Source organism: Python bivittatus, unplaced genomic scaffold (assembly GCF_059951505.1).
Source record: "Python bivittatus isolate LINGU-HERP-01145 unplaced genomic scaffold, Pbiv_v1 ctg000570_np1212, whole genome shotgun sequence".
Taxonomy (NCBI): domain Eukaryota; kingdom Metazoa; phylum Chordata; class Lepidosauria; order Squamata; family Pythonidae; genus Python; species Python bivittatus.
Window position 1 is genome coordinate 4,167,243 of NW_028277097.1, and position 12,595 is coordinate 4,179,837.

General features: G+C 37.0%; 1 pseudogene; it reads left to right on the top strand.

The window, feature by feature from the left end:
• Positions 1–10,739: 10,739 nt before the first annotated feature.
• Positions 10,740–11,775, top strand: LOC148214319 (uncharacterized; annotated as a pseudogene).
• The last annotated feature ends 820 nt before the right edge of the window (positions 11,776–12,595 follow it).

Consider the following 12,595-nt stretch of genomic DNA (forward strand, 5'->3'; position numbering starts at 1 on the left):
TCTAATGCTTGAAATTGGCTTTATCATATCAATTTTCATTATGGTATAGTTAGCTTTTGTCTGAGCCCAGAGCTAAGGGCTGAGGATATCATCCTAAGGGATAATGTGGTTTGTTGATTTTAGCTTAGTATGTTACAAAAGCAGTAAATAGGGTTTACGAACCACAATGTTTATGGCTTAGTTGTTGCATGTACCCTGCTTATTGTAGTTTTACTCAATAAACCAAGGTTAAGCGTGATGTCTCCCAATTCACTTACGTTTAGGACATGGGGTGTAAAGGTAAGCCATATTCTGCACCCTGGATGTATGTTTCAGTTCATTTTTATTTTAAATAGAGCATGTGGTAGTGGCCATGGCATTTAAAGAAGCATTTTCCCCCTATTTGCAAGATGAAGAAGTCAATATATAAAAGGCATTACTTCCCCTTTATGAATTCTCTAACAAAAGAAGTGGAACTTCAAAGCTGTAAGAACATTCTAGGTTCAGATCTTCTGTTGCAAACAATACAAAACTTTCTGGTAAAAGGTATTTTGAAGCCAATTGTTCTACTCACTTGAGTAATGAAAACAGAAGGGCTTTTTCCCCCCTCGTAAGAATCTAACTGGATAGACATGTAAATTGTCAGGTGTCATCTATGGTCTTTGTTTGCCTCAGGGATATGAAAGTTCCCCCCAAATTATAGGCAATCAATTTACAGACATTTTCTCAGTTACTATTGTTCAAAGCATGAGAACTAAAAGCATTGCCTACCGAATGTATCATATGCGCTGGCTACAGTCATCAGGTCTTTCTTGCTACAGCACAATAAGGGGAAAAAAAGACCACAATGGGGAACCCTCTGAAGCAAAACTACTCTTAATAACATCAAGCTGAGGCACAATACTTTGGCCACTGTTATTTTCCTTCTTGCTTAGTAATGTAATAGCTTTCATGATGACAGGCCCAGATATTCTGAAATGTAATGGAAAAGCTCAGATTGCATACGAAGCCGTCTTCCTCTGTTTTTTTCTGACAGCAAACAACAGCAATATTAATAGTTCAGCGTTGCATATGTCTCTTTATTGGTTTTGCAGGGCTCTTTAAAAATATGCAGCCAGGCACAAAATGTGCAGTTCTACTGGAAAAAAAACGGCCATTCTAAAAGAGAATTGAGCAGTTTAAAAAATGTGAGTAATGAAACTGTGTTTGTATCTTAGCATACAGTATATGTAAAAGTTTATCATCCCAGAGGCTCCGAAACGCCAAACCTTGATCAAGGGCACTTCTTTTTCCTCCTGATAGAGATATTGCCTGAGGAGTCTTCTCTTAGTTCTACAACATGCTTCTGCCAATGGAAGGAAATTCTGGAACATGGTTGTAAGAAGCTGACTGTGTGGTGAAGAAAGTGGAAGGCCATCTTAAAAGGGGATTATTGAAACAAAGCTACATGAAGCATTACTACCCAGCACAGCAAACCAACCAGTTGGGTTTCCAGTAGAAAAAAATAGCTTTCCTGAATAGGGGTGTCAAGATAGCATCTGCAACCACATGATCAAAGCCCTACCCAACCAACAATGTGGTATCACTGTAGGCTCTCTTTATAGATCTTAAGGCAGCCTTTGATTCTAAATTATGGGAGAAGTTGGAAGCCTCATCTATCAACCATAGGCCTCTCTATTTAATCCAAGCCCTACACACCAGTATGACTTTTAAGGTCAGGTGCAATATGCAAGAGTTTATCTTGAAGCCGGTTATTTTATTTTATTTATTTATTTATTTACTTATTTAGTCTCCCACCTATCTCCCCCCAATGGGGGATTCTGGGCGGCTCACAACACATTAAAACAATAAATAAATATACAATTAAAACCTATAACAATTCACATTTACAAAAATAAAAGAGAAAAGATCCAGGAGGCCGATGGTTCAAGGCAGCAATGCCAGGCCACTAAGGGACTAGCCAACCCCACACCTTATGGTCCCCCTCCTTGCCCAGATGGTAGAGCCAGGTCTTCAAAACCGTCTGAAAGGCCAGGAGTGAGGGGGCCAATCTCACCTTCACAGGAGCAAGATATTCCAAAGGGCGGGGGCTAAAGCAGAGAAGGCCCATCTTTTGGCCCCCTTAGTCGGAGTTCTTTAAAACTCAAAAGGGGGTAAAACAGGAACGCATTTTGGCCCCCCTGCTTTTCAATTTTTATATCAATGGTACAGTGAGGTTTCTAAACAATCCAAATTTCCATCCTCCTAAACTAGGGGATTCCAGCATTGCCATGCTGCTTTATGCAGTTGATGCTGTAGCTCTTTCCAGAATACCAATAGGCCTTAAAGGTGCTCTGAGAACTCTGGTCCAATACTGCCACAATGATCATCTGGAAATAAACTATCAGGAAACCAAGATTATGGCTTTTGCTAAAAGGCCGAAGCTCCATTCATGGAGCATTAACGGCCATAGAATAGAACAAGTGACTTGCTTTAAGCATGTAGCAGTAGTCATGCATGCCACTGGCTCAAGCCCACTGTGAATATGCTACAGCTACTAGACAAAGATCTGCCAATTCCACCCTCAAATTTTCTCCTCCAAGGGAGGATATTATGTTCCAGCAGCACTTAAACTCTTTCAGGCTATGCCATAGCGCAGCTCCTTTATGGGACTTTGGTTGGCCCCCCAGCTTCTTGTTTCACCTCCTTGGAGACAGTACAATCTAAATGCATCACAGTAGCTCTCCAGCATACCTCCTAGTGTCTCCAGTGCACATTTACAGCTGGAGACAGGTATGATAAAAGTTGAGTCCAGAATGTGTCTAGCTTCTATAAACCTTTGGTTAAAGCTTAACTTTGATTCTTAAGGCCTAGCACCGTTAGCTCTCCAGGATAGTTTTCAATCCACATGGATCAAGGCTGTTGAATCTAAACTTTAAATCTAGGCTACTCTCCCTCCTCGGTTCTTAAGATGAAATATGATCAGGTGAAACAATCCCTGAAGCAAAGGATAACAGATACAAAATGGCAAGCAGATCTAGGGAAGGCTCCAGCCTTCCTAGCACCAGTATACAACAGATATATTGTCATCGCTGCCAGCTATCTTACACAGCTAGAAACACCCAGTCATCGGAAAGCTTTCTCTCTTGCCCAATGTCATGCACTCCCCTCTGCAGTATTGGATGGTAAATATTAAAAAGTACCATTGAAAGGCTTTGCCCCTGTGATTCCGGAGAGGTGGAAAATACAGAACATGTTCTTCTTCATTGCTCCTTTTATGGAGACATTCGAACCAGATTCATCCTACCTCTGATTAGTAGATGTCCTGGTTGCCCAGACTCAGACTATACTCAGATGCTGCTGATAGATGAATTGCCTTTTGTTACAGTTAGGTATTGTGCAGCAACACAGAAGATCTTCCAGACCCTGATGGGCCAATTTCCGCTAGCCAAATGCATTCTATGTAACTGTCATTTATTTAATTCTTGGTTATCATTTTCTTGTAATCTTAGATGTTATTATATTTTATATAATTTTAGTGTCTATTTTATAATTTAAATATAGACTGCATCCTGGACCTCACTCATAGATGCTAGTTAGGTTGTTTTATAAATGTATTTTAACTTTGTCTTAATAAGTGAAATAAGATTTAAGCTAGATTTATATATATATATTCACAGAGCACTCTGCTTGTACTGGTCTACGACTGTAATAAATTGAACTGAATTGAAAGCCTTACTCTTTTTACATGCATTGCTAAAGAGGGTGGGGTTTCAATCATGTGATCATGGCTTCCATCTTGATTTTTTTGAATCTCCTTCCTAGGGATGCCCCTGTTTCTGAAACTAAAGTTTCTACCAAAAGCAACAAGACATAACTAAGGGATACGATTATTGAACTTCAGTGGAACTGTAGAGGGAATAAGGACTGGCCTTGAAGAACAGAAGGAAAAGCCTCTACCAAGGAAACTGTCAGATAAGCAGGACTTGAGCCCAGGCAAAGAAAATAACTTGAGAAAGCATCTCAGAGAAGCCTCTCTCTAGTCCATGTGAAGATAAAGTGAGGGAGGGGGAAGCACATTCAGACTCACAAGATTTTGTTCTATAACTATTACAATAAAAGTAGTCCTGACTTTTATGGCATTGGTTTCTTAGTCTGATCTACTTTGTTGGGTTGTCAGATACAGAGATAGATTTTGAAATACAGAATGACACCATTACATATTAAATACAGTATTAAGATTCTATTTACAAAGTTGAGTGATCCAGCAAAGATATGTGGCCATTAAAACTGTTAAATATATCCTTAAATTAAAAGAAATATCCAATGTCTACTTAATTCTTTTCTTCCTTCTTTGATTGCAAATAGACTGATCAATCACATACAAAATAAAGCTTGAAATCTTTGTTATGAACTTGTTCACTTCAGAGATCGGTAAGGGTTTCAGTTATTAATGCTGTTCCAAAATTAGTCTTGCAATTTCTCAAAAGTTTTATTCCTCTGCTTCTGCTTTTCTACCATATCCCCTCAATGCTTGATTATTTATTTATTTGTTTGTTTTTCTTATGAACATTCTGTAAGTCGTCTAAAGTCTGGTACTCTGATAAAGTTCATAAATAAATACATAAATTCTTCCCATTTTTTTTCTTGCTAGTGTTTCTGAAGTCATTTTATGGTTGGCGGTAGCAGAAGAGCCCCATTGATCTACCCACACTCCCTTATTTGAAAAGTACCCAATGATGGGATTCCCTTAAGATACAATTGAAATGGAAGGCAAGGAGGCTGCAGACCACTGGAGAGATTCTTGTACAGTGAAAAAAGGCCGTTCACATCCATCCCTTGGCCATCTCATCACTAAATAAATGCAAGAGCTCCATGCTTTACCTATGAGAATTTCATTAAAATTCTCTTCTCCTTTGAAAGGGATTTCAAAAGCAGTGCCACTTTCATTAACTTGATTGAGAATGGAGAAGAAAAGATTGCAGGGACATTCCAACAAATGGTGTTGTAGCTTCTGTTCTAAAAGATTTGAGGTTTGCACTTTGTCTTTTCCATCCAACTATACTGACAGTTTTACTTTAAAAAAAACCCAAAGCCCTGACATCTTCTAGCTAGCTTTATAACCAGGTTCATCCTGAAACTCATGGGCATTTGGAAAATAGGAATTTTTACTTTTATAACAACTGTCCTTCACTTTCTTACATGTGATGGGTCAAACTCTAAGTCACTCATATCATATTTTCTCTTAAAATTAAAAAAATAACCCATTTTCTTCTGAATATAACCTCTTGTTCCATAAGAAATCAATATTTGTAAATAATTTCATGCATCCATAATTATATATTATCAGTCTCACTATAAAGTCTAAAACTCTATGATTTCACCTTGACCGTTTTTTGTGTGTATAAATAGTACAGGCAGTCCCCGGGTTAAGAACAAGTTCTGTTCCTAAGCCTGTCTTTAACTCGAATTTGTATGTAAGTTGGAACTTGTACTTATGAACGGTCTGCCTGTTACTAAAAATGGCGGATGACATTCTCCTTCCTGGAATGTTATCATGAACTGCTGAAAACTGTTGAAAACAGGCTGCATATTAAAAATGCACAGCTTCAGCAGTTCTTGAAAATATTGGATAGCTTCAGCGGTTCACTGGCTCTAGGAAGGAGAATGTCAACTGCTGTTTTTAGTAACAGTAGCATGTTTATAACTATGAGTTGTCCATAACTTGGAATGTTCTTAACCTGGGGACTCCCTGATACTATCAGATTTCTAGGGCTGAGAAATTCCTCCCATTCTATGTAAGCTGCAAAATGTAATGGAAATGACTCTTTCTTTAATTTAATTTTAATTTAATATTCTAATGTTGAGGCCGCCCAACTCTGCAAAGACTCTGGGTGGCTTACAATGAAGTAAAATTAAAAATTACTTAAAGAAAAGAAGAGAAAAGATGGCCGATTGGAAAACCAAAAGACAAAAGGGGTTCAACCAGTCATCCTACTCTAAAACCCAAGAGAACAACCAGATTTTCAGCAATTCATGAAATATCAATAGGGTGGAAGCAGTACAGATCTCTGGGGGATTCCAGACTCTTAAGCAAGCAAGTCTGATGCACACAAAATAAAAATGTTGTAATGTGTTGTGATGGTATGCGTGGTGTGGATTTCATTCCATTGTACCGTTTCAAAATATCAATTTTTAACAAAGGTCCTTTGACATTCCTATTTTAAAAACTATCCTGAGATTTCTAGATGTGATTACATTTCAAGCAAAGTAGGTATCAACAAAAGTATGAAAAAATACATTTTTATTTTTGGTTATATTGATTAGTGTCAAGATAAGTGATCTAGTTTCCATTGAATTGTATGAATCTGAATGGAGACACCCTATTTTCTTACACTTCACTGTAGTTAAAGATATTGAAGTTGTATAAGTTTGCACTAGATGGCATTCCATACATCTATCTTAAAGAATCTATCTATCTATCTATCTATCTATCTATCTATCTATCTATCTATCTATCTATCACCTACCTACCTACCTACCTACCTACCTACCTACCTACCTACCTATGGCACATCCAAGATGTAAGATCTGATTAGATGTTTGCATTCTGCAGAGTCACTATATAGAGGTAGGCAATAATAAATACAGATTTCAAAAATCTTGGTAAAACTGTTACTCCATTGGCACTGTTAAAATCTTGTTTTTGATATCTGCCTGTATGATACAACCTGTTTTTGTAGGAAAGGATAGGAAATAGAAACAGGGTGAAGAAATATTGATAGAACAAATATACAGTACATCTGTGCTTAGCACTACATATTAAGTTAAATAAATTCACGATGACTGATTATTGGATTAATTAATCAGTTAATGAAATTGTACTATTTGTCATATATCTTGTAAATAAATAAAACTGTAGTCAGGCAGATAATATGTGGTTTATATGATACATCACAGAAATGTTATTACCTGGAATGTAGATTGGATGCCAAGAATAGAATTCATAAAACTGAAGAATACACTGTTTTGCTTCTAAATGGGTGGTAACTGACTTATCTAGTAAAATAAAGATATGTGGCAAATGACACATGCCTTTTAATGACAGTTGGGGTTCACGTGAAGTTTGGCAGAGTAATAAAAGGCTTATCTGTGGCTGCCCCTGTTATTGCAAAGATTTAAACTGCAGTCTCCGAGGCAGTTTTACTATCTTTTTTCAATCTGTCCCATAAAAGTGAGACTTGATTTGCTTAGCATGAGAACAGATCAATAAAACCTAAGTTATACAACAGATTAGATCACTAACTCAGAGATCAAAGATGTGGGGTTGTATTGAAATGACCAGATCAAAAGTGCACTTCAGATACATTGGAGATGTTTGCAGAACTTCAAGAAAGTTTCATCCTTACACAAAGAATTAAGTAACCATTGCATTGTATCTTCTTGTTTTATTTTTGACATGATAAACACATTAGGTTTGCAGCAATTCTTCACAAACCCATATAAAGTTTCCAGTAGGATAAAAAAGTTCATAAGTATTAATACTTTTCATGTAGATTGAAACTGGCAGATTTGGAACTTCCAATAGCAACCACAGGTAAAGAGAAGCCTACAATTGACTATTATGGGCTTACAAAATAACAAAAAAATATCCTTTATATTGTAGTCCAAACTACAGTATTATGCAATTTTGAGATGTTATATTCTTGACAACATGATCCATGCCTGTTTGGGATTATCCATTTTAATATATGGAGTGAGTATTCCCTCACTCTAAATTGGTTTGCTCACAGAAGAAATTATTATTCACAAAATACATTTCCCAGAAAAAAATATGGCAGCAAATATTGTTATAATACTGTAACTTTTATGAAGGTTCAAGAGAAAGTTTATTAAAATCTTTGCTAGTGTGTATGTGTGTGTGTGTGTGTGTGTGTGTGTGTATCCCTTAGATGATCAGCTTTTAGGTGGGCTTAATTTAGATCCAACTGTGAAAGTTGCCAAACTGTTAAATCAGTATAATGCCACAGATGAAAGCTTCAGACTGATTTCTTGAATTTTTTTTTTTTTTTGCTTACTTTGTAGAGTTAGTTGACTAATAAACTTTAAACTAATTGATTGAACTAAATTGCTCCATGGTCTGACTGGAAAACCCTTATAGACTTTTTGTATGAAACAGAATAAAATGAACTTATGATTTATGGTTTTGATGATTAAAAAAAAATAGATTATAGAAAAAAATAGAGTCATGTTGTAACCATAGAGTAAGAAGTAAGTTTATACTATACTTATAACTGCTGTAAAGAAAATCAGAAGCTACTTCTTTATATTTTCTTTTTTTCTGCACTTTTGGCTCTGTTTTCTTCTCTTTCTTCTCTTTCTTTTCTTATTCTACATTAGTTTTTGTTGGTTTTTATCTTTCTCTTTTAAAATTTTAATAAAATTACTTTTAAAAAAAGAATTAAATTGCTCCATGGGACATCACACATAATTCCAATCATTGTGTGGTCTTCAGTTGTAACTACTTACTTAATGATGAAGTGGATGAAGGTAATAAGTGGATGAAGGCACATTTTATTGACATGTATATACACACCCTACATGTTTTCAGGGTAGCCTTAAAGTTTGAAGTATATTTTAGAGGTCAAGATTAAGCTTGAGGTTACATTTTAGCGTGTTTGTCCCTAGATATGAATAAGTGTGTGTGCCTTGCATATTTCATACATGCATGCACATACACACACACAAGAGAAAAACACCCATATACGTTTCTTGGCAATAATACAGAAGTAGTTTGCCATCATCTCAGTCCAGGAAGTATTTTCAACCTCCTAAACCTGCCTACTACCCTGGGATGTCATAGTGGTCTCCTGTCCAAGTACTGGATTGACCCTGCTTAGCTTTTGACAATCCACCAAAATTAGTTCAGTGTTACATGTGGGTACATATGTATGCAAACATTCACATATATGTGCACCCACTCACACACACATAGACTACATGTTGCTTTTCAAAACCAAGAAGGACATGTCTGAATAAAAAGAAAAACAGCATGTATATTCATACTCATAAGTAAGACAAGTTGTATTCAGTGGGGTTCCATGTATGTATGGAATTGCAGCCTAATTGTAATTGAAACTGAAGTAGTTGGACTTTAAGAACTTCTTCACTCTTCTGACGTATTCACTACTAACCTTCTTCACTTCAGTGTGCTTGATGTTGTTAGGCTGAAGGATGCCCAGGTATTTGTACAGATCTATACAAGAATCTGGATGAAGAAGATCACTACAAATACCTGGGCATCCTTCAGCCTAACAACATCAAGCACATTGAAGTCAAGAAGGTTAGTAGTGAATACGTCAGAAGAATGAAGAAGTTCTTAAAGTCCAAACTCCCTGATGGAAATACCATCAAGGCGATTCACACCTGAGCAATTCCACAGCTGGAATAATGGACTGGACTCAAGCTGAACTAAAAGCCCTGGATAGGAAGACCAGAAAAATAAGGACAATAAATCATGACCTTCATCCACACAGTGACATTGATAGACTCTACTTACCAAGGAGCATAGGTGGGTGTGGAATGTTGCAAGTACACCAGACAGTTGAAGAAGGATAAAGGGCATTGGAAGAATGTCTGAAGGATAGCGAAGAAGATGCACTGAAGCTAGTACACCGTGAAAGCTTACTGGATACCAAAGAAACCAAGAACAGAAAAGAGACATGGCAAAGCAAAGTATTATATGGCCAGTACACAAAAAACTAGCAGGTAAAGCAGATAGCAACAAGACCTGGCAATGGTTAAGAGTTGGGAAAGATGAAGAAAGAGGCAGAGGGGCTAATTCTGGCTGCACAAGGTCAAACCTTAAGAACAAATGCATATAAAGCCAGAACTGAGAAGACAAAAACAGACAGCAAATACCATCTCTGCAAAGAATCTGAAAGAACAGTGGACTACCTTGTTAGCTGCTGCAAGAAAATTGCACAGACTGACTACAAACATTGGCATGACAAAGTAGCAGCAATGATGCACTGGAATATCTGCAAGAAACACCATTTGCCTTCAAGCAAGAACTGGTGGAACCACAAAACAGAGTAAGTAATAGAAATGAAGAAGCTAAAGTGCTCTGGGACTTTAGAATTCAGACAGACAAGCACCTGCCACACAACACCCCAGACTTAACAACTGTTGATAAGAAAGACAAAGAAGTCTGGATTGCAATACATGAAGACAGCAGAACAGGAGAGAAAGAACTGGAGAAAATCACAAAATACAAAGACCTGCAAATAGAAGTAGAATGACTATGTCAAAAGAAAGCAAAGATAGTACCAATAGTTATAGGTGCCTTAGGTGCAATCCCAAAACATCTGGAGCACCACTTGAAGACCACTGGCATCAACAAAATTACCATCCGTCAATTGCAAAAGGAAACTTTACTTGGAACAGCTTACATCCTGCGATGATACCTTTAACACCATGAAACACCAACATCTGCCTATCCCAGGTCCTTGGGAAGGACTCGATGGGTGCATAAAAATGCCAAATCCAAATGCCAATATCTGGCTGTCTGAATAATAATAATAATAATAATAATAATAATAATAATAATAATAATAATAATAATAGAGTGAGAATATTGCTAAAGACAAAATTGAACAGTGGAAACACCATCAAAGCCACCAATACCTGGGTCATACCTGTTCTACTATACAATACACTGCTGGAATTATTAACTGGACACAAGCTGAACTGGACAGTTGGGACCAAAAAACAAGAAAATGATGACTATTCACTATGCATTACATCCCCGTAGTGATATTGATAGATTATACCTGCCCTTCAGAAATGGAGGCAGAGATTTACTTCAAGTCAGACAAACTGTCAAAGAAGAAAAGCATGCATTGGCTGATTATGTAAAAGACGGTCATGAACAAGCACTGATGCAAGTTAAAAATTGGAACTTACTGAACAAAACATGAATACCAAAATAATGTAATAAAAACACAAAAAGAATGCTGGCAAGGAAAAGCATTACATGGTCAATTTCTACAAAAGATTGAAGGGAAAGTAGATAAAGATAAACCCCAGCAATGGCTTACAACTGGACCATTAAAAAAAGAAACTGAAGGTTTGATTTTGGCTGCTCAAGAGCAAGCAATTCGAACTAATGCAATTAAGGCCAGAATTGAAAAATTATCAAATGATTCAAAGTACAGATTGTGCAAAAAAGCAGAAGAAACAGTACATCATATACTCAGCTCATGCATGAAGATCACACAAACGGATTATAAACAATGACATAACACAGTCGCTAATATGATTCACTGGAATATCTGTAAAAATTATCATGTGCCAGTAATGAAAAATTGGTGGGATTATATAGTTGAATATAGTTGAACAAGTAGTCAAATATAGTTGAATATAGTTGAAAAAGTAGTAAAAAATGAGCAGGTTGAAATATTGTGGGATTTTGAAATACAAACTGATAAAGTCTTGGCGCATAACACACCACATTTAACTGTGGTTGAAATGAAGAAAGTGTGGATAATCGATGTGGCAATACCAGGGGATAATAGAATAGAAGACCAAGAATTGGAGAAGATCACAAAGCATCAAAATTTGAAAACTAAAGTTGAAAGATTATGGCATAAACCAGCTGTGGTGGTCCCAGTGGTTATCGGTGCACTGGGTGCCATACCAAAAAAACTTGGATGGCACTTAGAAAATGTGCACATTGATGTGTCCATCTGTCAATTACAAAAGGCCACACTGCTTGGATCCACACATCTACTATGCCGATACCTTATGACATCCTAGGTTCTTGGGAAGAACTCAATGTGAATGAAGGCCAACACCAGCTAAAGAACTGGCCGCTGTGATTTCACGGTGATAGTAATAATAAGAGCAACAACCCCACCATGGGTTGCTAACTTGCTATGGTGGCAGGGTTTAAGGTCCTCAATGAACCTTGATATCATAGATCCTAGCAGGACCTCCCAAGCCATGCGTCCCTTAACCAAGAGAACTGAGCCAAGAGCACCCAAACTGCCCATTCCGAATAGTGAAAACAAATGTCGATTCCACACTAGCTGTTTCCCAAGTCAACAAGGCCCACACCTTTTGCTCTGGCTTCTAGCACCATGTGGCAAATGGACTGCAGGGCTCAATTCCTGCTGCTAGGCAACCCAGACAAGGTTCTGCAAAGCAACCAGGAGGATACCACTGAAAAATTTGGACACTCAGTGAAAATCAAAAAATTATGAAATGCTATTATATGCCAAGAGCAAAAAGGGAATTTCAAAAATTCTAGAGGTACAAAAGGCCTATTTTTGATTGGTAAAACAATATTTAAAAATTCTAAAGGCCTAAACAACCATTTACATGGCTTGGGCTGATTACAAAAAAGCATTTGACTCACTAACCCATAGTTGGATTTTTTTTAAAAAAATTGAATTTTGGGGGTTAACAAAAGAAATATTTTAAATAATGCAATGGAAAAATGGGGGAAATACTGATGCCAAATTCAGAAGAACTCAGAGAAGCCTTAATCAGAAGAGGAAATGTTCAATGAGACTCTTTGTCTCCATTGCTTTTAATATGAATCTGGTGATAATTTTGAATAAAATACCATTGGACT